This window comes from Sciurus vulgaris (genome assembly GCF_902686455.1).
Source record: "Sciurus vulgaris genome assembly, chromosome: 8".
NCBI lineage: Eukaryota > Metazoa > Chordata > Mammalia > Rodentia > Sciuridae > Sciurus > Sciurus vulgaris.
In genome coordinates this window covers 107,809,766-107,831,544 of record NC_136468.1, presented here as the reverse complement: position 1 = coordinate 107,831,544, position 21,779 = coordinate 107,809,766, and positions in this window count along the sequence as shown.

Below are 21,779 nucleotides of genomic sequence, written 5' to 3'. Positions count from 1 at the left end.
AATCCTGGAGTCTCCCCTCAGCGACGCGTGCCTGAAGTGGGCAAGAATCTACAGAGCAAAGGCTTTAGAACTGAACTACAAAGTAGAGCACTCCCAGCACCCAGACTGGACCCTGAGTGGCATACATATAAAGCAGATCAAAGCAGCACTGAAACTGCTTTGAAAGGTAAATTGGGATTGCGCTCACAGTCTTTGGAAGGTGGGTCGGGATTTACAGAGTGAACTCAGTGAGGTTCACTGCCTGTTAAAATCAACATTCTGCAGAAGATATTAACAAGACACAAAGTTTTGTAACCTAGTATTTTAAATATCCAGAATAAAATCCACAGTTATACAACCTACATATTAATAAGAAAACCCTTTGTACAAAAAAAAATTTTTTTCAACAGAAAAGGAAATCAGCAGATTGCAGTCCCCAAATAATTCAGATATTGAAATTATTAAGGAACTACTTAAAGCAATTGTTATAACCATTCTCCATTAAGAAAGGGCAAAGATCCTTAAAACAATTAGGTGGATGGTCTCAGCAAAGAATAACAAGTTATAAAAAAAAAAAAAGAGCCAAATGGGAAATTTTGGTAATGAAATATAAAGTAATAGAAATAAAATATTCACTGGAGAAGCTCAATAGCAAAATGACTATGAAAATGAAAGTCAGCAAACTTGAAAAGAGGTCAGTAAAAATGATCTGTATGAACAATCGAGGAGGAAAGACTGAAAAACAGACCTCCAGAAACCTATGGAACAAAATCAAAGTTTCCAGTATTCTTATCAGCAGTGTGTAGGGAGAAAAGGAGAAAGATGTCAGCACAGAAAAAAAATTGAAGACTACAACGATGCAACACAAAAAGAAAAATCCATGAAGAAAAAGAAATATAATTAGGATTTATCAACATTAAAACTTTCGGTCTCTGAAAGACACTGAGAGAAGGGAACAACAAAACACAGACTGGGAGTAAATATTTGCAAAGCAGGTATCTGACAAAGAGTCGATATTCAGAATGTATTTTTAAAAACTCTCAAAACTAAACAGTTAAAATAAAAAGCCCAATTAGGAAATGAGCAAGAGACAAGAAGAGATATCAGTGAGGAGTCATAGACAGCAAATGAAAAGTATCAAATATCACTACTGTTGAAAGGAAAATTCCTTAATCAATTAAGTTTGACAGAATTTATTTGAGCAAAGCAAAACAAACACAATTCATAAATCAAGCAGCTCCCAGCAAGTTCTGAAAACGCCAACCATATGTTCAGACAGCACACAGAACACTGGAAGCAAGTCACAGGAAACATATTATTGACTGTAGCCAAGTCGATCAGTCAGCTGGTTACAGCTTAACTTCTTACTTGTCGACAGCCTGATCAGTTAACCGGACACTGGACCATCCACAACTGGCCAAAGCTCAGTTACCATGATTAAACTCTACTTTGATGTGATTTGTTGGAGGCAATACTGGTCAGTACCCAGTTCAAATGTGTAGCCTCCTACAATGTATTAGTTAACATTAGCCATCCAGGAAATATAAATTAAGATCAAGGTGTGATATCGTTATGTAATAGCGAGATTGCAATAAATCACCAAGTCAATCTTAAAGCAGGAGACCGAACCATCTTTATTCACGAGCTGGTGGGACAGAGGGGCAGGCAGCAAGTCTGCACCCTTCGACCCCCTCCAGGGGTTACAATGTACTTTTTATGCTGTAAGTAAAGCATGTCAGTACATTACTCATAAGTGGCTGTTGCTATGATTCAAAACCATAAACAAACATCACAAGATCTAGAATCATAAACAGAAGGGGAAGTGAGTCAAAAGGATCCTAGTGGAGTACAAGTTAAAGAATGGTTACTAATGACTAGACAATCATTCTCTGACACTGTACATTGTCAAAAACAATTTTACGTTGTATAAGAAGAACAGAAACATTTGCGTTTCTAAGCAGGGTGTGCTAAGCAGGATCAGTATGACAAAAGCGGTGTTTTCTCATGGGAGAAGCATTTCTTACTTGACAAGGAGTCTCAGGGTAAAATGGAGTTTGTTTGGTTATTGCCCATATAACCTGACCCTTAACAATTACACACCCCTTGGGACAACTAAAATAATCATTCATGCAAATACCAAATTCTAGCAAAGATGCACAGAAATCAGATCTCTCATACATTGTTAGTGAGATGGCAAAATGGTATAGCTGCTCCAGAAGTAGATTGGTCATTTCTTTAAAAATTGAACATACTTATATAATTTAGGTATTGTATTCCTGGGAATTTGTTATTGAGAAATAAAAATTTATGTTCACAAAAATCGTATACATGAATGTACACAACAGCTTTGTTAGTAGTCCCTCAACTTCAGGGGGTGAATGACTAAACACCCTGTCTTAATTTATAGCAGGGAATACTACACAGCAATTAAAAGGGATGGACAATAAAAGTGGGAATCAATAATTGGGATAGACTCAAACTAAAAAGCTTTTTCTCAGCAAAGAAAACTATCAGCAATGTAAGGAGAGAGCCCACAGAATGGGAGGAAATATTTGCCACACACACACTTCAGAGAGAGCATTAATCTCCAGAATCTGTAGAGGACTCAAAAAACTTTACACCAAGAATACAAATAACCCAATCAATAACTGGGCTAAGGAAATGAGCAGACACTTCACAGAAGAAGATCTACAAGCAATCAACAGATATATGAAAAAATGTTCAATATCTCTAGTAATAAGACCCTAAGATTCCATCTCACCCCAATTAGAATAGCGATTATCAAGAATACAGGCAACAATAGGTGTTGGCAAGGACGTGGAATAAAAGTTACGCTCATACATTGCTGGTGGGGTTACAAATTAGTGCAGTCACGCTGGAAAGCAGTGTGGAGAGTCCTTAGAAAACTTGGAATGGAACCACCATTTGACCCAGCTATCCCACTCCTTGGCCTATACCCAAAGGACTTAAAATCAGCATACTACAGTGATGCAGCCACATCAATGTTGGTAGCTGCTCAATTCACAATAGCCAGATTGTGGAACCAAAGTAGATGTCCTTCAGTGGATGAATGGATAAAGAAACTGTGGTATATATACACAATGGAATATTACTCAGCCATTAGGAAGAATAAAATTATGGCATTTGCAGGCAAATGCATGAAGTTGGAGAATATCATACTAAGTGAGATAAGCCAATTCCAAAAAACCAAAGGCCGAATGATCTCTCTGATAAGTGGATGATGATACATAATTGGGAGTGGGAGGGAGGCAAGAATGGAGGAAGGATGGATTGTATAGAGGAAAAAGAGGGATGGAAGGGGTGGGGGGGAAGGAAAAATAACAGAATGAGACAAACATCATTACCAAGGTATATGTATGATTACACAAATGGTATGACTCTATTTCATGTACAACCAGAGAAACAAGTTGTACACCATTTGTTTACAATGAATCAAAATAAATAAATTATTTTTTTTAAAAAGGAATGGACAGTTGATACATGCAATCTGGAAAAATCTCAAGGATATTGTTAAGTTGAAAATCTCAAGCACTAAAAGTCACTTACTATATTTTTCTGTCATGGAAAAGGTCCAAGGAGTTCCTAGAGGAAGAGGACATCAACTTAGGACAAGTGGGGTTCTTGACTAACGTCACAGAAATGAATTTGAGGATGTGTTGACTAAAGGCACAAAGATTTAGTTAGGAAAGCAAGGGATATCCATTCAAGGGAGAACACAGGCCATCTCTAGAGTGGGGAAAGCTTTGGGGGATCTCAGTTTCTTCTTTCAAAGGAAACTTGCTGAGGGGTGTGCTTGGGGAGGTATGTGAGGAAGACATAGGTCTGGTAATCACAAGACAGTACGTGGTGATGCCGTTGCACTCAGGATCCTCAGGTTGAAGTGTCTCCATTATCTGATCAACAAATCTATTGATAGGAAAGTACCTTAGTTACAGACCTCCTAAAATGCCATTTCTCTCTTTGTTTAATCTATTTCTTATGTGGAATAATATCAGTGTACAAAACAATGTTTGTAAGTGGGTGAATTTCCGATAACTTGAAGACTTACTGATTTCCCAGAAATTGGGGAATGGCAGGGCTTGGATGAAACTAATCTGGGGAGTGGCAGACCTGAAATGGTATGTATGCAGAACTTCAGATTAAAATACATTTCCTTGCCTGTGGGGAGCAGTGATGTGAATCAAGGTGTCTGATTACCTTGTGGTTGTGGTGCACTTCCACTGGAATTTCCCTATAAGAGAGTGTAGGGTTAACATGTCCCTGTGCAAAAGCACAGGGTTAACATTGTCCAGGTGCTGTGCATGCCAGCCCTTGGTCTCTCTGGGCAGCTATCCAGAGATGCCAGTTTCAACTTTGGATCACAGACACTGGCTCCTAGGAGTAGATTTTGAAAATAACAAGATAACCATAATGACTCGCCCATGCTGTGAACATCAAGTCTGCCTGCTTTCCTGAAACTTTCTCTCAAATAACCTTTTGATGATAAAATCTATATAACAAATGTGTGGAGCCAGTTCTGGGTCACTGTTCCTCCCTCAGAAGACAGTACCCACATGATCCCACCTTTCTCTCTAAACATTTGTTTTTTTCTTCATCCCCCATCATCCCTTCCTGGTTTCTGAATTAATGGCTGTGCAGGTCATAACAGTTGTCCTCCCTTTTGTCTCCTTTTTATCTATTTTTTAAAAAATTTCTTCAGTCCTACCTCAATTCCATCTATATATATTTTGTGTGTGTGTATGTGGTGTTGGGAATCGAACCCATGGCCTTGTGCTTGCAAGGCAAGCACTTTACCGACTGAGCTATCTCCTCAGCCCCATCTATACAATATTATCACTCACACTGGTGTTGTCCAGGGTGAGTGAGAGTGGTAGGGGGTCAGGCATGACTACAAGGGGTAGCGTGGAGATCTGTAATGGTTAATTTGAATTGTCAACTTGATTGCATTAAGAGATACAGATGATTAAGAGGTTTCTGGGTGTGTCCATGAGGGCATGTGTAGGAATGATTGGAATATGGGATAGAAACTGAAGTGGAGCCCCTCCCTAAGCATGGGCAGCACCACCCAATAGGATGGAATAAAAGCTGGAAGAACAAGGAAGCAGATGTAGGTGTGAGCTTAGCTCTTCTTGAACAGGTTCTTGATCACTACTTTGATCATCTGAGGATGTCGAACTCTCGCAGTTTCACTCTTCAAAGGAAGATTCTGCCAGTGATTCTCCAGGTAGTTTCCAGAAGCCTTGGTCTCTGACTAGAGTAGCACTGTTGATCATTCTTGTTCTGGGGCTTCTGCATCTTAGACTGCACAGCTGCTGGTTCATCCAGCTCTCCAGCTGCAGACAGCCATTGTGGACTATCCAGCTTCTGGTCATGAAAGCCAATCTAATAAATCCCCTTTTATAATCATACTTCCTATTGATTCTGTTCCTCTAGAGACCCCTGACTAATACAAGGTCTTGGTGGTGAAGGGATGGTTCCTATCTTGAATGCAGCAACAAACATCTGAACATGTGGCAAAAGGCACAAAACTCTACACACAAACTGCTGGTGTCAATTTTCTCATTTGAGACCACAGTTATAGAAGACATAAGCATTGAGGGAACTTGCATAGAAGTTAAATGAGAGCCCTCCATACTGTATCTTCCTGTTTATCTATTCCTTTTCTTATTATTTTATTTGTTCTAATTAGTTGTACATGACAATAGAATGCATTTATACATTTTGATAAATAATACATAAATAGAGTATAATCTCTCATTTTTCTGGTTATACGTATCTTCTATTCTTACTACAAAATTTTAAGAAAGGTCATGGAACTCCATATTTAAAAAAGTGGATTATATTGTTGTAAAAAAAAAAAAAAAAAGCTAGACTGGCTGGCTGAGTGTAAACCTTGCTCTGTATTGGTGTTCAGTCCTAACACGTGAGACTCAATCCCCAGCTTAAAAAAGCAAAACTCAGTTGACTTGTCAATGTAGTCTCAACTTCTTCCCATAGAATTGTTTTAGGGATTCCCAAAGTGACTAGAGTTTTGGTGATAAGACAACAGCAAAGAAGTATGCAACTCTGGATTCATTGCAAAGAAGTATGCAACTCTGGATTCATTTTCTGGCTCTTAGAAGAACCATATGAGATGTCAGTTTGGTTGGGACACCTGTAACAGCCATAGCCATTTACCAATACAAAAATGAATCCAGAATTTAGAGAACCACAGAGAAGTGAAAATTGATCCTTATTTAATTAGACACTGATTCCAGATCCACTGCCTGGAATTCTTGTGGTGTGAAATAAAAATTTCTTAATTTTGAAACCAGCAGTCTTAGTCAATTTTCTGTTGCTGTAACAAAATACTTGAGGCTGGATAAACTTTTTAAAAACTTGGCTCATGGATATGGAGACTGGGGAAATACCACCGACATCTTCTTGGCTCCTGGGGAGAAACTTGTGCTGTGTCACATCATGCTTGGGAAGTAAAAAGGGGAATCAGGCACACAGAAGGAATATACATGCAAGAGAGACAGGAAGTACCAGGTTCACTTTATAATAACCTACTCTGTGGCAGTAACCAATCCAAATCCCAAGAGTGAAAGAACTCATTCATTCTCAGGAACCCTGATTCATAATGAAAAGTATTAATCCTTCTTCAGGACCTACTTACCACTAAAGGGCACCAGCTCTCAATACCACCACCTAGGAGACAAAACCTTAGCATGAGATTAGGTGGGGACAAACAATATTCAAACTATAGCACTAACAGAAGGTGAGTTAGTCCCTTGAAGATGGAGCTCTCCTTAGTGAGATGATAAGGATCCCGTCAATAGCAGAGAACTAACTGGATTGTCCTTTGTTTTGGAAGGTATTCTCAAACATGACTATGTCTCAGAAGGAGGTTGTTAAAGCGCAGATTGCTGGGTCCCCCTCTGCTTTTCTAATTCCATAGGTCCGGGGCCCCAGGATTCCAATTCTTAGCAAGTTTTTAAGCCATGCTCATGTTCTTATTTGACTACCCACTGAGAACCACAGTGTGGTGCTAATTGCATTAGTTCTGTGCTGTTCCCTGAATGAATTTGAATTTGAGCACACCTGCAGGGCAACAATGGTGCTGGAAGGGACATACCTGAACCCATGTGATTCTAGGTAATTCAATCCCAAAGGCAAAAAGCACCCAGGAATGTATTAGTTTCTCATAGAAAATGTCATCCCCTAGGGAGAGACCTTCATATCATAAATAATTCTTAGATGAATAAAATTAACACTAAGTATGTCATTCAAATTGTGATTATTTGGGGATTAGCAATAATAAAGTCATTTTGTGTGATATAAAAGTATCCTGCAGCTAAATCCTGGGAATTTCTGGCTCCCATTCATTTTAAATAGAGTCTCATGTTTGGAATTCTCTGCTAAGTATTGGCTACAAAGGTAAGAGGGCTTGCTTCTTTAAACTCCCAATTTAATAAAAGGGAGATGTAAATACTGACAATATGAGGTATTCTCTGAATGACTAGTTTACAAAGCACCTACCAGACCACAGAGAAAGGAGTTGTCTACCTCCACAGACATTAGTGAAAGAACCATGTGGATTTCCAGTTGTCAAACTCTCACTGATCTGCATGACCTTTTTATTCTGTTATCTTCTTCAACTCCCACAATGACCCTGTAAGGCAGATAGGGTGTGAACATTCTTCTCATTTCATCAAACTTTAGGCAAGCTGAGGCTCTGGGAATGGAGCTCACTCTTGAATAAGGTGCAGATGATAACACAGACTCTGGACTTCTGACACACCCCTGTGTTGTGGGGTGCAACTTAAGAACAGATAGATCACTACTGAGAAGCCCAAATTTGAGAGTCTTTATTAAGCCAAGCTGGCTGACTGTCTCACACAATGCCCCAAAAGTGTCTATTGGGAGAACAGAACCCAACCAGGGGTTCTTATACCAAAAATCACATCAATCAAAAGTGTCTATTGCTATGATTTGAAATTAACTACAAACTAACATCATGAAATCATCAGCAAAGGGGGAAGTGGGTCAAAATGACCCTTACCTAGGTACAAACTAAAGAATAGTTACAAACATCCACACAATCATTGTTGACATCACTGTTCACATGGTGCATTGTTTAGGAGAAATGGGAATCAAAAGAGAACAATTTTTCATCACAATAAGAATTGTCATTTTGTATTGTTAAACTAATGATGGGTACAGAAGCGGGGTGTTCCCATGGGAGAAGCTAAGCAATCGTTGGTGGGTACAGAGGTGGGTGTTCTCGTGGGAGAAGCTCATTTCCTACATAACGTGGAGTCTCAGAGCAAAATGGAGTCTGTTTAGTCATTGCCCATATAGCCTGGCCCTTAATATTTTCGTGGAGCCAAATCTGTCAGTCCGTCACACCCTCCATCCGTCAGAGTCGTTTGCAGGACATCCCGTCAACTCCAGTGATCTTCAGACAGTCTGGTCTGCTAAGGATTGCTGCGAATCAAAGGCTTGATAATTTCTGCAAATAGCTAGACAATAGGCAGGACTGTTCCATTAGTCACAGATGACCTGCTTGGGGAAACTGTGGTACGAATACACTACAGTGCTGTGGCCAGGGTAACAGCCGATTAAATCTCCAACTCAGGTCTCCAGGGTGGCTTTCAGATGTTGTAAGATCGAAAGCTAATGTTATGATGAGAATGTGAGGTGCTCCCCAAAAGCTCACATGTAAGACAATGCAAGAAGGTTCAGAGGAGAAATGATTGGGTTGTGAGCCTCTTGACCTAGTCAGTGAATTAATCCCTTACAGGATTAACTAAGTGGTAACTGAAGGCAGGTGGGGTGTGGCTAGAAGGAATAGTATTGGGGTGTGGCTATGGGGCATGTATTTTGTATCTGGAGAGTGGAGTCTCTCTGCTGTCTGGTCACCATGATGTGAGCTGCCTCCCTCCACCACCCTCTCCTGCCATGATGTTCAGTCTCCCTCGAGCCCCGAGGAATGGAGCCAGCTTTCTATGGACTAAGACCTCTGAAACCTTGAGCCCTCAAATAAACTTTTCCTCCTCTACAATTGTGCTGGTTGGGTCATTTAGTCACGGTAGCGAAAAAGCTGACTAAAACAGCTAATTACTATCATTTGAAGTGGCAGAATTGGTTTTACTGTTGGTTAAACAAGCTTTTCCTTTCTTTCCTCGTGTACCTAGAGGGAGATTAAGACCTCGTTAAGGTGGCACACTTTCCTTTAGGACTCTGTGTCACTTCAGATTTCACACCATTTGTCTCATCACCCCTTTTCCACCACTTCTCAACAACCAGAAGGCATTTACTTAGTATTTATTTTATATTCTGACTCTATATTTTGAGTCACATCTATTAATTACATGCAGAGGGAATTCTTTTGACTTTTCATTATATTAGAAAATGAGAAAAATACAGTTTTACAAATTGTTAAGTTGAATACTCATAGTGTTTGCACTTTTTTTAGTTTTAAAGGTATTTTACAGATCACTTATTCATTATTGAATCTTTTTAAAATTATAGACTTAAATATCACAAAAATATGCATGATTTAATACAAAAAAAAAAAAAAAAAAAAAACTCGAAAGAAAGGAAAGAGAAATACAGTGTGAAAGCTCTCACCCTCCCTGGGTCTTCATCAACAGGTAAGAGAATTGCAGGTGGAGCAGACCAGCAGCTTATGAAATTACTCTCTGAGCACTTGTGTAAATGACATCTAGCATTGCTTTAATGCTTTACAATTTACAAGGCATTTCAAATACATTATATCACTTCACTTTGAAGACTGTAGTATGAGGTAGGCATCACCTCTGCTCCCATTTTACAGGTAAGGAAATTTGCCTTGAGATAAAGACATGGCTAGGATGATTATAGGGTCATTAGGTAGCAAAGCAGCAGAACCTAGAAAAGACATTTCTTGCTGTAAGTGCCATCCATGATCTCCCTCCTACCCTCCCTGTGGCCAGGAAGCTATTCTGAGCCCAGTGGTACAGAAGAGCCAATCTTAGTTGCCTCATACATGAGCTCTTTTTCTTGCAGATAAGAAAGCTCTCTCTAAGGAATGGTGGGAATTACAAAAAGGAAAAAAAAAAAGAAAGAAAGAAAAAAAAAAAAAAAAAGAAAAGGCAGTGATGGATTCTGATACCTCATGATTATTCTGCCACCCCTGGAACTATGGGAGCTGTAGCAATCTATAAGGAAAACCAGAGTGCTGTAGGTCTTAAAATACATACAGTATGGCCCATCCCTTAAAGTCATGGTCTCCAAACCAGGATACTCTCTTCTTGCACTCAAAAAAAAGAAAAGCACACACCCTCCCTCCCCCGATTCCAATTGTTACAATGATGTGTTGACTTGGGATCCAAACTCAGGAACAAATTGACAATGTGCTACAGCTCCTGAGGGGGGATCCAGAGATTGCAAAGTCAAGAAAGTTTGGGTGAATCATTGAGCACTTTATTTCTTCCAGGAGGTAAGGAGTGGCAAGACTTGGAGTCTCATCCATCTACCCCTGCCTGCCTAGCTGCCTGTCTGTACTTTAAAAGTATTTGGAATCAAAAAGTATTAAGTGCTAACGAATACTTACACATTTATTTGAATTTTTTAAAGAAACATTTTTTTCTAACAAAGTCTGCTATGACTGGCTTGTCACTTGAGATGAGCTTCATCATTTAGAGTATATGACAAGTAACTGGAAATTGAATGATCTGAAGTTTTAGCTCTGAGGCTTGGAGGAACTTATTTTAAGCAGATATAGAACAAATATGCCAGAAATTATATTCTTTGCCTCTATTAAGTTTATGATAACATTTAGGTAGATCTTAATATTGTAACCAGGCGTTCATAGATTTTCAAAGTTATCTTCAGGAGTACAAGATCAAAATGCTAATGACTGCTATAGTGTCCTGAGTTGTATATATACTATATATATGGTCTTTGTCTCAGGTTCTTGGCACAGAACTTGGAATTTCTTAAGTGGTAAGAGTATTTGTTACTCACAACAAAGCCCTTTCTAACACAGCTGAGTTTTTGACAATGAGGGGACACATTGTGGGGCCCTAGAGAGCTTCAGTTTGGTTACCAGATGAGCTAAGCACATGTTTAGGGAGTTGAAATTGTGAGCTACCCCATTCCAACCTCTGGGGAGGAAAGAGGGGAGATGGAGTTAAATTATATGGCAAATGAGCTCATCAATTATGCCTATCTATGGAAACTTCCACAGAAACTCTAACCTCTGAGGCTCAGGGAAGCTTCCTGTTTGGAGAACATATCAGTGGTTTGGGAGAGTGATGTGTACTGACTCCTACAATGCTCCTGTGTTCAGAAACTTCCAGACCTTGCCCTCCACACCTCTTCATCTGGTTCTTTAATTGTGTACTTTGTAACAGAACACTAGTCATGAATAAAGGAATTTTTTGAGTTCCGAATGTTGTTCTAGTGAATTACTGAAAATGAGGGGGTTATGGGAAGTCCCAAACTTGTATCCAGGCCGGAAGTATGGAGAGCCTTCAGACCCCATCTGAACTGGCATCTGAAGTAGGGGCAGCCTTCCCAAATCAAACCCTTCCCTTTGACTTGTGGGATCAGACACTAACTCTAGGTAGATGGTATCAGAATTATAGGATACCCACTTGGTGTTAGAGATAGGTTATTAGAATCTATCAGAATCTAGATGGTCACTATGTGCTGTGTTAGAAGTAGTTTACATATACAAGCCGACAGAATATTATCTAAAATTCTGAAATCCAAATATCACAGAACACGTATTTTTTTAGCAATAAATTTATGGTAACCTCCTTTGCCAGCAATCCTAATCAGAACCAGTATGAACTTGTGTGAAATCTTCATTTGACTCCCTTTATGTGGGTGTATGGTTCCCTGCACCATATTGGTACCTAGACACTATGAATTATGTATATGCCCCACATTACCTTCCTAAAACATGATGTTTATGTATAATTTCAGTCAAAAAAAAGTAAAATCTGAGAAGAGGAGGTCTGTGTGAGAATGAAGGCAGTGATTAGAATTATGTACAAAGAAACTGAGGAATGACTAGAGCCACCGGAAGCTGGAAGAAGCAAAGAACGAATCCCTTCCGGAGTCTTTGCGGGAATGAGGCCCTGCAGACACCTTGATCCGGGGCTCTGGTCTCCAAAAGAGTAAGAAGAGATTTATGTTTTTTTAAATCACACAAAGTGAAAAAGTTAAAACCATGACCCTCCTGTACATCTAGAATGAATTATGTTTCAAAGCGTTTATTCAGTTAATTAATTAGAGAGGGGACCAGTAAGATGTTATAACTAGTTCAGAGAGGATTTGTGGAGCCAAGGCACTTGCCAGGAGGTTGAGATTCCTAGATTAGATATATACCTGGTATGTGTTACAAGGCTATAAATGGTACCTTTGGGTATAGGTTTTCCCCCTGGACCAAAATTATTTGCAACTCTATCAGAAAATATCCCCAAGTTTACATGGAAATTCTCCATATCTGGGATCTTTAATCAAGAATAACAGAGTCAACCCAAGTACATTTACCCATAATGGACTTATATTCTCTTTCCCTCCATATGACAATGAAACAAGTTATATTATTGATGAACAAGTAGAGTTCCAATATATGTAGTGCTGGAGATGAAAAAGAGTTTAGTTTAATTAATGTAGTTCAGGGTTAGAAATCATTGTATCACAAAGTCACATGTTAGACTTAATGGCAATATATTTATTAAGAACAAATTAACAGAAGCTGAGAAGCTGAGGCTATAGCTCAGTGGTAGAGCACTCGCCTGGCATGCATGAGGCCCCTGGGGTCAATCCCCAGTACCCACCCTAAAGTAAATAAATCAATAAGTTAGAAGATGGGGATGCAATTCCACTTGTCAAGCCAAGCTTATATTGCAACCACAGGATGGCTAAAGATTTAGTAAAAATCACTGAAACAGGGACTGGGGAGATAGCTCAATTGGTAGAGTGCTTACCTTGCAAGCACAAGGCCCAGCACCAAAAAAATAAAAATAAAAAAAAATCATTGAAACATTGAAAGCCTAAGGTCAATCAATTGATCATATGAAATTTACAATTTGCAACAAACTCATGTATGTTTTATTATTATTTATACATTTTTACTACAAATCTATATGTCTATTGTAGGATAACATATACCTACATGATTTTTGGAGAAAAAACTGAAATTGAATTTAGTAGTTTGTACAAAGTCACATAAAGCTAATTAGAGGAAATAATGGAATTATCATTAGAGCACTTTGCAGACATTTACACGAATTTTGATACTCAAGTGGCAGCAACAGGAGTAGCCGTATCCCATTTCCTAAGTAATGCGTCTGTCTGTTGAACTCAAGTCCCCTCCCATTGGGAAGATTTCCTAATGGAGTCCCAGGTGGGTCCCCAAGTTTTTAAGGTGCCAGTTTCCACATAGGAAATCCACATGCTCCTTTCAGATTGGAGATGCTTCATGTGTTGGCGCCATCAGTCCAGTGCCTCCCTCCACCCAAATGGTCTTTGATTCAACCCCATGCTCCTGACTACAACCCAGCTCAGGGCCAGGCAGTGGAAGGGACCCTTTGCTTCCTTGTTCTTTTTTCCATCTCCAACCTACTTGGGTTCTTCCTGGTGGGAAATCAGGCTCGCAACTCAGCCCCATCTCCCGTTTTCATCCATGTTCGCCCGCCCAAGATTGTCATTGGATTTGGTTGGTAATTAGGATTCAGGAGAGTCAGGAAGAGAAGTGAATCAGAAGTGTGAACGTCATGTCCAACCCACTCCTGCCTCTCTCTCCCTTCCTCCTTCCTCCAACCTCTTTCCCAGGATCACTGAAAAATCCTCCTATGTGAAATGGGAAGGGCCACCCAAATCAGAGCTCCTCGAGGCTTCGCCTTTTCCTCCAAGCACAGATGAGAATAACACAATCCAATTTCTAAAAAGACAGCTCAGAATAAAAAGAAAAATGCTCCCTATCTGACTACCCATGTGAATTCAGGACCCAAGACCCAGCACATATCAGACATGGCCTGTGTCTGTTCTTTCTTTCTTTTTTTTTTTTTTTTTATTATTTTTTTTTTAGTTGTAGATGGACACAATACCTTATTTTATTTATTTTTATGTGGTACTGAGAATTGAACCCAGAGCTTCACACATGCTAGGCAAGCTCTCTACCACTGAGCTACAGCCCCAGCCTGGCCAGTTCCCATTTTTATTCTACCCAGGTGGGTAAGCTCAGTCTGTAAACCATTGGTTAAGGATCATGAAGAGGTGTTTTCTGATATAATATATGGCTTTGTAAACAGCTACAATTTTGCCCTCTCAAATGTGACTGGCTAAAATATCAATAGGAATATAAGCAGTTATTTTCTTTTCCATAAACCATCATGTTCACTTGTAAATTAAATTCTCCTGACTACAGGACTCCAGGATTTCATGTACTATAAGGAAACATCTTTTTCATCATAAATTTATTTAAAAATCACATTTTTATGTTAGGAAAACAAAAGAAAAATAAGGTGTTACAGTTTCTACTGTGTGTTCTTATTTGTGTTGAAAAGAACTCAGTGGTCATGTAGGCTTGTCTCTGCAGGAATAATATTGGAATGATATTCAGAAAAACCTCAAGTCCTACCTCTGAAGAGCTGACTGGGGACCACAGAAGAGAAGTGGCATGGAAATTTAAGTTCTTATTATGTACCTTTATGTGTTGTATATTTTTTTCCCGCTGTGACCTGTGTAGAAAATTTAAATATTTTTGTTGTTATTGTTGTTGTTACCCGGGATTTAGCCCAGGGGCGCTTTACCACTGAGTCACAGCACCCGCTATATTAGTCAGGGTTCTCTAGAGGAACAGAATCAATAGGAAGTATGATTATAAAAAGGGGATTTATTACATTGGCTTACACAACCAGAAACTGGATAGTCCACAATGACCATTTGCAGGCTAGAGAGCTAGAGGAACCAGTAGCTGCACAGTTCAAGAGTCTGAAGCCTCAGAACAAGAGGGATCAAAGGTGCTACCCTAGTCTGAGGATGAAGGCTTCTGGAAACTTCCAGAGAATCACTGAAAGAGTCTGTTTTGGAAGAGTGAAGGAGGGAGAGTCTGATATCCTTAGGCAATCGCAGCAGAAATTAAGAACCCATTTAAGAAGAATCCAGCTTGCATCTGTAGCTACTTCCTTTCTCTTCCAACTTTTATTCAATCCAAGGCACCATCCTATTGGACAGTGCTGCCCATGCTTAGGGAGGTTCTCCACTTTTGTTTGCTATCCCACATGCTAATCAATATTAGACCCACCCTCATCAACACACCCAGAAGTCTCTTTATCTTTGACATCTCTCAATCAAATCAAGTTGACAATTCAAATTAACCATTAACCAGCCCTATTTTTGAGACAGGGTCTCACGAAATTGCTTAGGGCCTTGCTAAATTGCTGAGGTTGACCTTGAGCCTGTGACCCTTCTGCCTCAGCCTGCCAAGTCACTAGGATTACAGTCATGCATCACCATACCCAGCTGGAGAGAATAGTTGTTTTCTTCAACTCCCCCATAGGTCCTCAGAATGAACCCCTGTTTAAAAGTTAAAAAAAAAAAAAAAAAAAAAAAAAGATTAACAAGGAAAAGTAAACAGCAGTTTATTATCATGAATTTTCATATATACATGGGAGATACTCAAAGAATGGATAATTTTCAAAATGATGGCTTTGAATTAGAGTTTATATAGTATCTTCAACAATAGCAACAAGAAAAAAACCTTGGAGAAGTGGCAGGACAAAAGAAAAAGACTTTAAGTTTTTAGGAGCAGCAAATAACTGGCAGATAAAGGCTACTAGTGAAGCTTGTTATTATAGATTCCTTGAGTACCATCTCCAGGCTGACAAGGATCTAAAGCTGTCTTCAGAAGTTAACTGTTTTCCTCCCTAGTATGAAGCTGCGGGGCAAGATAACTTTTGTCTTTATAAACCTACATCCTAATTTCAGGCAAATAAAGGAAGGGCAGAGAGCTTCCTGCACCCACTTCTTAATTGCTCTCAGTTCTACTACCCTTCACATCTGGGGGAGGCCTATTCTGGTCAGTCACACACACACACACATACATGGCAATGATAAACATCTTACAAATAATTAAAGTAAATAAGGCAAGACCAATCCATTCTCTCCTCTCTAGAAATATGCAGAAAGCATCAGTCCAATTGTGATGGGCTGACAGATCTGACTCCATGAGAATATTATAGGCCAGACTCTATAAAGGGAAATGACTAAACAGACTCCATTTTGCCCTGAGACTCCATGTTTATGTAGGAAATAAGCTTCTCCCATGGGGACACCCCGCCTCTGTACCCATCATTGGTTACTTAGTGTGACACGTTTAACAATACAGAATGACAATTCCTATGTAAAGAAAAATTGTTCTCTTTTGATTCCTATTGCTCCTAAACAATGTACCATATGAACGGTGATTGTGTGGATGTTGGTAACCATTCTTTAGTTTGACCTAGGTAAGGGTCATTTTGACCCACTTTCCCCTCTGCTGATGATCTCATGATGTTAGTTTGTAATTTTGATTCATAGCAACAGACACTTATGATCGATGTGATTTTTGGTATAAGAACCCTTACAACCCTATGGTCGGGGCTGTTCTCCCAATAGCCATTTTTTGGGGCATTGTGTGAGACGCTCAGCCGGCCGGCTTAATAAAGACTCACAAATTTGGACTTCTCAGTGGTGATTGGTCTGTTCTTAAGTTTCGCCCCATAACACAATCAGAACCATGAGCTACCTTAAGTATCATCGGGTTGATTTCTGCACGTGTGTGGGGATCCACTCTGCAGGACGATTGACCAATTATTACCTTGTAGCTGCTCAACACTCCACAGAACGGCTGCCTCCCAAGAAACACCGCTCCATTCTTATACTATACTAGAGACCTGAAATTTGTCTTTTTTTTTTTTTTTTTTTTAATGTGTGCGCTGGAGATGAACCTGTTACAGAGCTGGGGCCTTTGATGAAACTGAGGCATGTGAAGCCCCCTGCTTTTCTCCCTGGTTTCTTGTGATCAGGTCAGAACGATTTCACACATATCCATCAGAATTACAGTCATGTGTTTATTAAAGGGAACAGGAAAAGGGGACACTCTCAACAGAGAGAGTGGGTCCTCTCTATCAGGTCCAAGACTTAGCATCTATGCAGTCATTTTAAATTCTTACCATAAGTTGCTTTCCGCCCTAGAGGGGTACTTAGAAAACAAGAGTTAAAATGGAACCTCCCCTTCCCACCTCATTAACCACCCCACCGGAACATCCCCTTACGTGTGTCATCAGTCCATCGAAAGTTCTTACTTAAGCAGCTCATATGAGCTCATGCTACCTTAACGCAAGCCATCCAAACCATCCTATAAAATACCCCAGAGCTAAGTTTTTCCTGCCTCTCTGGCTTTTCCCGAGGGATGGCCTTTGTCAGACACTGACCGGCAAATAAAACTTCCTACATGTGGATCTCCTCGCCTGGTTTCTGCATGGCTCACCGCATGGCATTTTCCTTTCACTCTCAGAGAGGAGAGGGATGGTGTGCCCCTCCTACCCTCCAGCTTTATTGGGGTCCCAGGGAAGTTTTCAAAGTCCAGTTCAGATCTACCTCTTGACTTTTGACAGCCTCAGATCCGCGTGGACTGCCTTCAAGATGATGATGCGGTGCTCAGAGTTGAAGTTTGTAACAAATTTGAATCCCCCTGTTCTTGCCTCAATTCCCTGTCCCCTTAATGGATTTATTATCAAGTTCCCCTATTTTTGCCTCAATTTACCATCCCCTTAATCAGCTTATTGCCCTTTGAAGAGCCCCCATTAAGCTTTCTTTCTGAGGGCCTTGATGCTTTGACTATCAGGGTGATGGGGGTTGTGACACAATTTTGAAAAGAAAGGGTCCAGGCCACCTGGTAGGGTGTGACATGATCTTGAAACAATTTTTTTTTCTTAAGGGAATTTAACTATAGTGGAGGGAGGGACATAGGAAGTCCCCATCTTCCAGATGCTTATCTGCCTTCCAGTTGCTTATCTGTCAGTTAAGTCTCCCTATGGCTTTCAGTCATTCTGCCTGTCTTTTCCCTCTCACCCACTCATGACTGAGTAGCTACCTAACAAACCCAGGGCCTCGTGCTAGGCATGTGCTCTACCAATGAGCTGCACTGCCAGCCTAGCAATCATAAATTTGCATGTTCCTAATCTCTGTGAGAGAGTTCAAGACCAATCTAATACTAGGAAGAATGCTATTATTGGCACCCCATGCACATACACAGAGCCCAGATGATTCAATTTTCCCATCAGATTGCTTATGGATCACAGAGTACGTCTTGCCAATATCTCCAGAGATTTTTTTTCCTTATTCCGCAGATCATTCTCCCCTCCCTTGCACATTTCTTACTCCACTGCCAGGATCTTAGATCCAACCTGTAGTGGACTATAGAACAGTGTGAGACATTTGAGTTTCAGAAAACCACCCCCAAACCCTTTGGTAGACAAGAGTCTTTGGAAAAGACTTCATTTCTTTCAAATTCTTCAATAGGAACATACTTTCATGACAAACATCTTTCCTCTATGTGTTAGTCAGCTTCTTCGCTGCAATGACTAAAGGACCTGACCAGCACAATTGTAGAGGAGAATAGGTTTATTTGAGGGTTCACAGTTTCAGAGGTCTTAGTCCACAGAAGGCTGGCTCCAGTCCTTGGAGCTCAAGGTGAGGCTGAGCATCATGGCAGGGATGTGGCTGAGGGAAGCAACTCACATCATGGTGATCAGGAAGGAGACAGAGACTCTACTCCAGTGATACAAATATATACCCACAGCCACACCCCCAATGGATCACTTCCTCCAGCCACACCCTACCTGCCTCCAGTTAACTCTCAGTTAATCCCATCATACAGCAATCCACCAATTAGGTTGAGGCTATAAACCAATCATTTCTCCTCCAAACTCTCTTGTATTGTCTTACACGTGAGTTTTGGGGGCTACTACATCAAAACCATAACACTCTAGTTAACATTATGACCCCTGGCAGGTGTCCCTCGATGTACTGTTAAGATAATGCAGTATTTGTCTCTGCATTGTTTATCAATGAATGCCCAAGCAAAGGAAGGAGAGAGGAGTGGATAACAAAGATCACTACTCTCTGTTAAATTTAAGTGCAGTCCTGAGTCGATAGAAGCTAGGAACCATACTCTTCTCCCCTTTGAATCGGGAAAATACATTTAAACTGCCTCATTTCTTTTTAATATTCCTTTAGTTTAAAGAGGGATCACATCCTCCTATCTTTGCAATCTGTGTACACTTAAAAATATAATATTGCATATTATATATTGCATATTATATATTACATATTGTATTTTACATATCCACACCGAAAATCTAAGACTACATTTGCTTTTACCAGTTTTTGCATTAAACTAAACTTAGAAGTTTTTGCATTAAACTTCTCCTCTGATAAAAGGCCTGAAGACTTCCCTTCAAGTCCACACCAAGCTATCTGACTAGAACTGTTAATTAGGTCATATGTGGTAGGGCTCAGTTACAATTTCAATTTCACAGATGAAGAGTTCTATCGAGTTCTGAAGTAAAGGAACCTGTTTAATTGTAAGAGTTTCCCAAGCAACAGTAGTGTCCAGAGTTGCTTAGAAACCAGGGACCAGCAGAGATGCAGCAAGGAAGAGAATAGACAGGACATTTGCTTCTCCTTGGTTCTTCATGATCCAATCCAAGCTTGGTCCATGCAGATGTATACTTAGGGATGTGTGGAAAAGGATCTGTAGAATAAGACATTCACCACATAAGCTAGCTTGTAAAGGAAAATACTTCCAGATTCCCACAAGCAATCATCATAAGAGAGATTTTTAAGAGGCTGTGCTTTGAAATTTTTATGTCCATAAATCAGGATTACAGTGTCTCGTCCAGCAAGTACAATGAAGACTTGGCTCTCAAATGAAGTTTTAAGGTCTTTATTTTTATGGGAGAGCTTCTGAGCCGAGTGCCTGGTTCTTCCTCCTCCTCCACCGCCGCCGTCTTCTTCTTCTTCTCTTGTCGCGCAGCTCTCTCTCTCCTTCTTCTCTTGTCACGCAGCTTTCTCTCTCCTTTTCTCTCGTGCAGCTGCCACTTCTCTCTTCTTCCTCTCTCGGTTGCTGCAGCCGCCTCTCTTCTTCTCTTGTCCTGCAGCTGCTGCCTGCCCTCCTTGCCTTGCTTGCTCCCGCTGCCGCGCAAAGTACACAGCTTTGTGGGATATAACAGCCAATCACCTAACAGGTCAGGCGTTTGGCTCGTGAAGACTTAATGGTGGGTAATGAGGATATGTACTGATCACGAGCTAAGCACGGACGCGGAGGAGATCAGTAGCCAATAGAAAGCACTTCCTTAAAGTTGTTTTTCTTTGCAGTTGGGCTTCTCGGTGCCATCTTAGGGCGAGGCCAGCCACCACTGCGGGCCCTACAGGGCAGCGGCCCCCAACATTACAGGACTTTAGCAAAGATGCTACATTTAGATCACTACAAAATTAAAACTCTGGGGAAGTTTTGTTTTCCCCTTCTCAGCTCACTCCAGCTACAGGTCTCTTGCAGTTGGACTTCAAGGGTGCTGTGGAGGTCCCCATTAATTCATGACAATATTATATAAGTCAGACACACCATGAGCATGGAGGGTATGGACAAACTTCTGTGAACTTCACACAATTTCTGAAATACTTACGTTAATCCTATATACCCAGACAAATGTAACCTAAAGAAGATTTAGCATCACTTCTTATTGGATAAGATTTCCCAGTTCAACATACCAAATAAGCTCAACTAGTTTAACATCTTTCCTTTTTAGAAGAGAAAACACATTTTTGAGGTTTTCTTGAAGTCCTCTGGGATATACCAAAGTTTGTGTGAGGTCAAAAAGTCTCCATTTAGAATCTGATTTGGAGATGTTGTCAAAATATCAAAAGGTTTTAACAGTTAAATAGGATTGCAGATTACTGGCATCAGATCTACCATTTTAGGTTGGAAGCCATTTACCTATTGGGCTCCTAAGTTTCAATCCTGAGACAAGGCCGCTTACCTTCCCTTAAAACGTAGAGGTCAACCCCACCCCAGTCCATGATGCAACCCCTAAGCATGCATAAAAAGTCCTATTACAGGCTATAAAACTGCTCTGTGAGAACTGACACTACGCACTGCTATTCTTCCCATGGGGGACAGCCTTGTTGGTTGGCCCATGTGCCGCTGACAATAAATCTCTTGTGTGAGATCCCAGTGTGTGGCATGGTACTTGGACTCTGTTCAGACTTTGTGCGTGTCCTTTCACACATCATTATGAAACAATACTTAGCTATCTAAAGTGATAATAAAAGATATTAAAGGCACATACAGAAAGTTACACAGTTGTGAACCAAATCTCCCTTTTCAAATTGTGAGAAGACTCAATTTTCTTAGGAAATTGAAAACGAGATAAAGACAACATTAAGCACAGAAAATTATTTTGATGACACCTTTGGTTTGGGGCTGGTGATATAGCTCAGTGGTGGAGCACCTGCTCTTGCACATACTAATTCAGACCCCAGCACTGTTTAAAAACAAAACAAAACTGGTTTTTAGCATATTTCTACAAGGTAAAAAGTAAGGAAAAAAAAAAAAACTTTCACAAATTTTTGTGAAGAAAAAACAATAATGTAAGAAAACTTTTCCATTCTAGTGTGGTATCAGTGTGTTATTGTCTAGGGTTCTTTCTAGGGATGGTGGTGCCTGCCTGTAATCCCAGAGGATCAGGAGA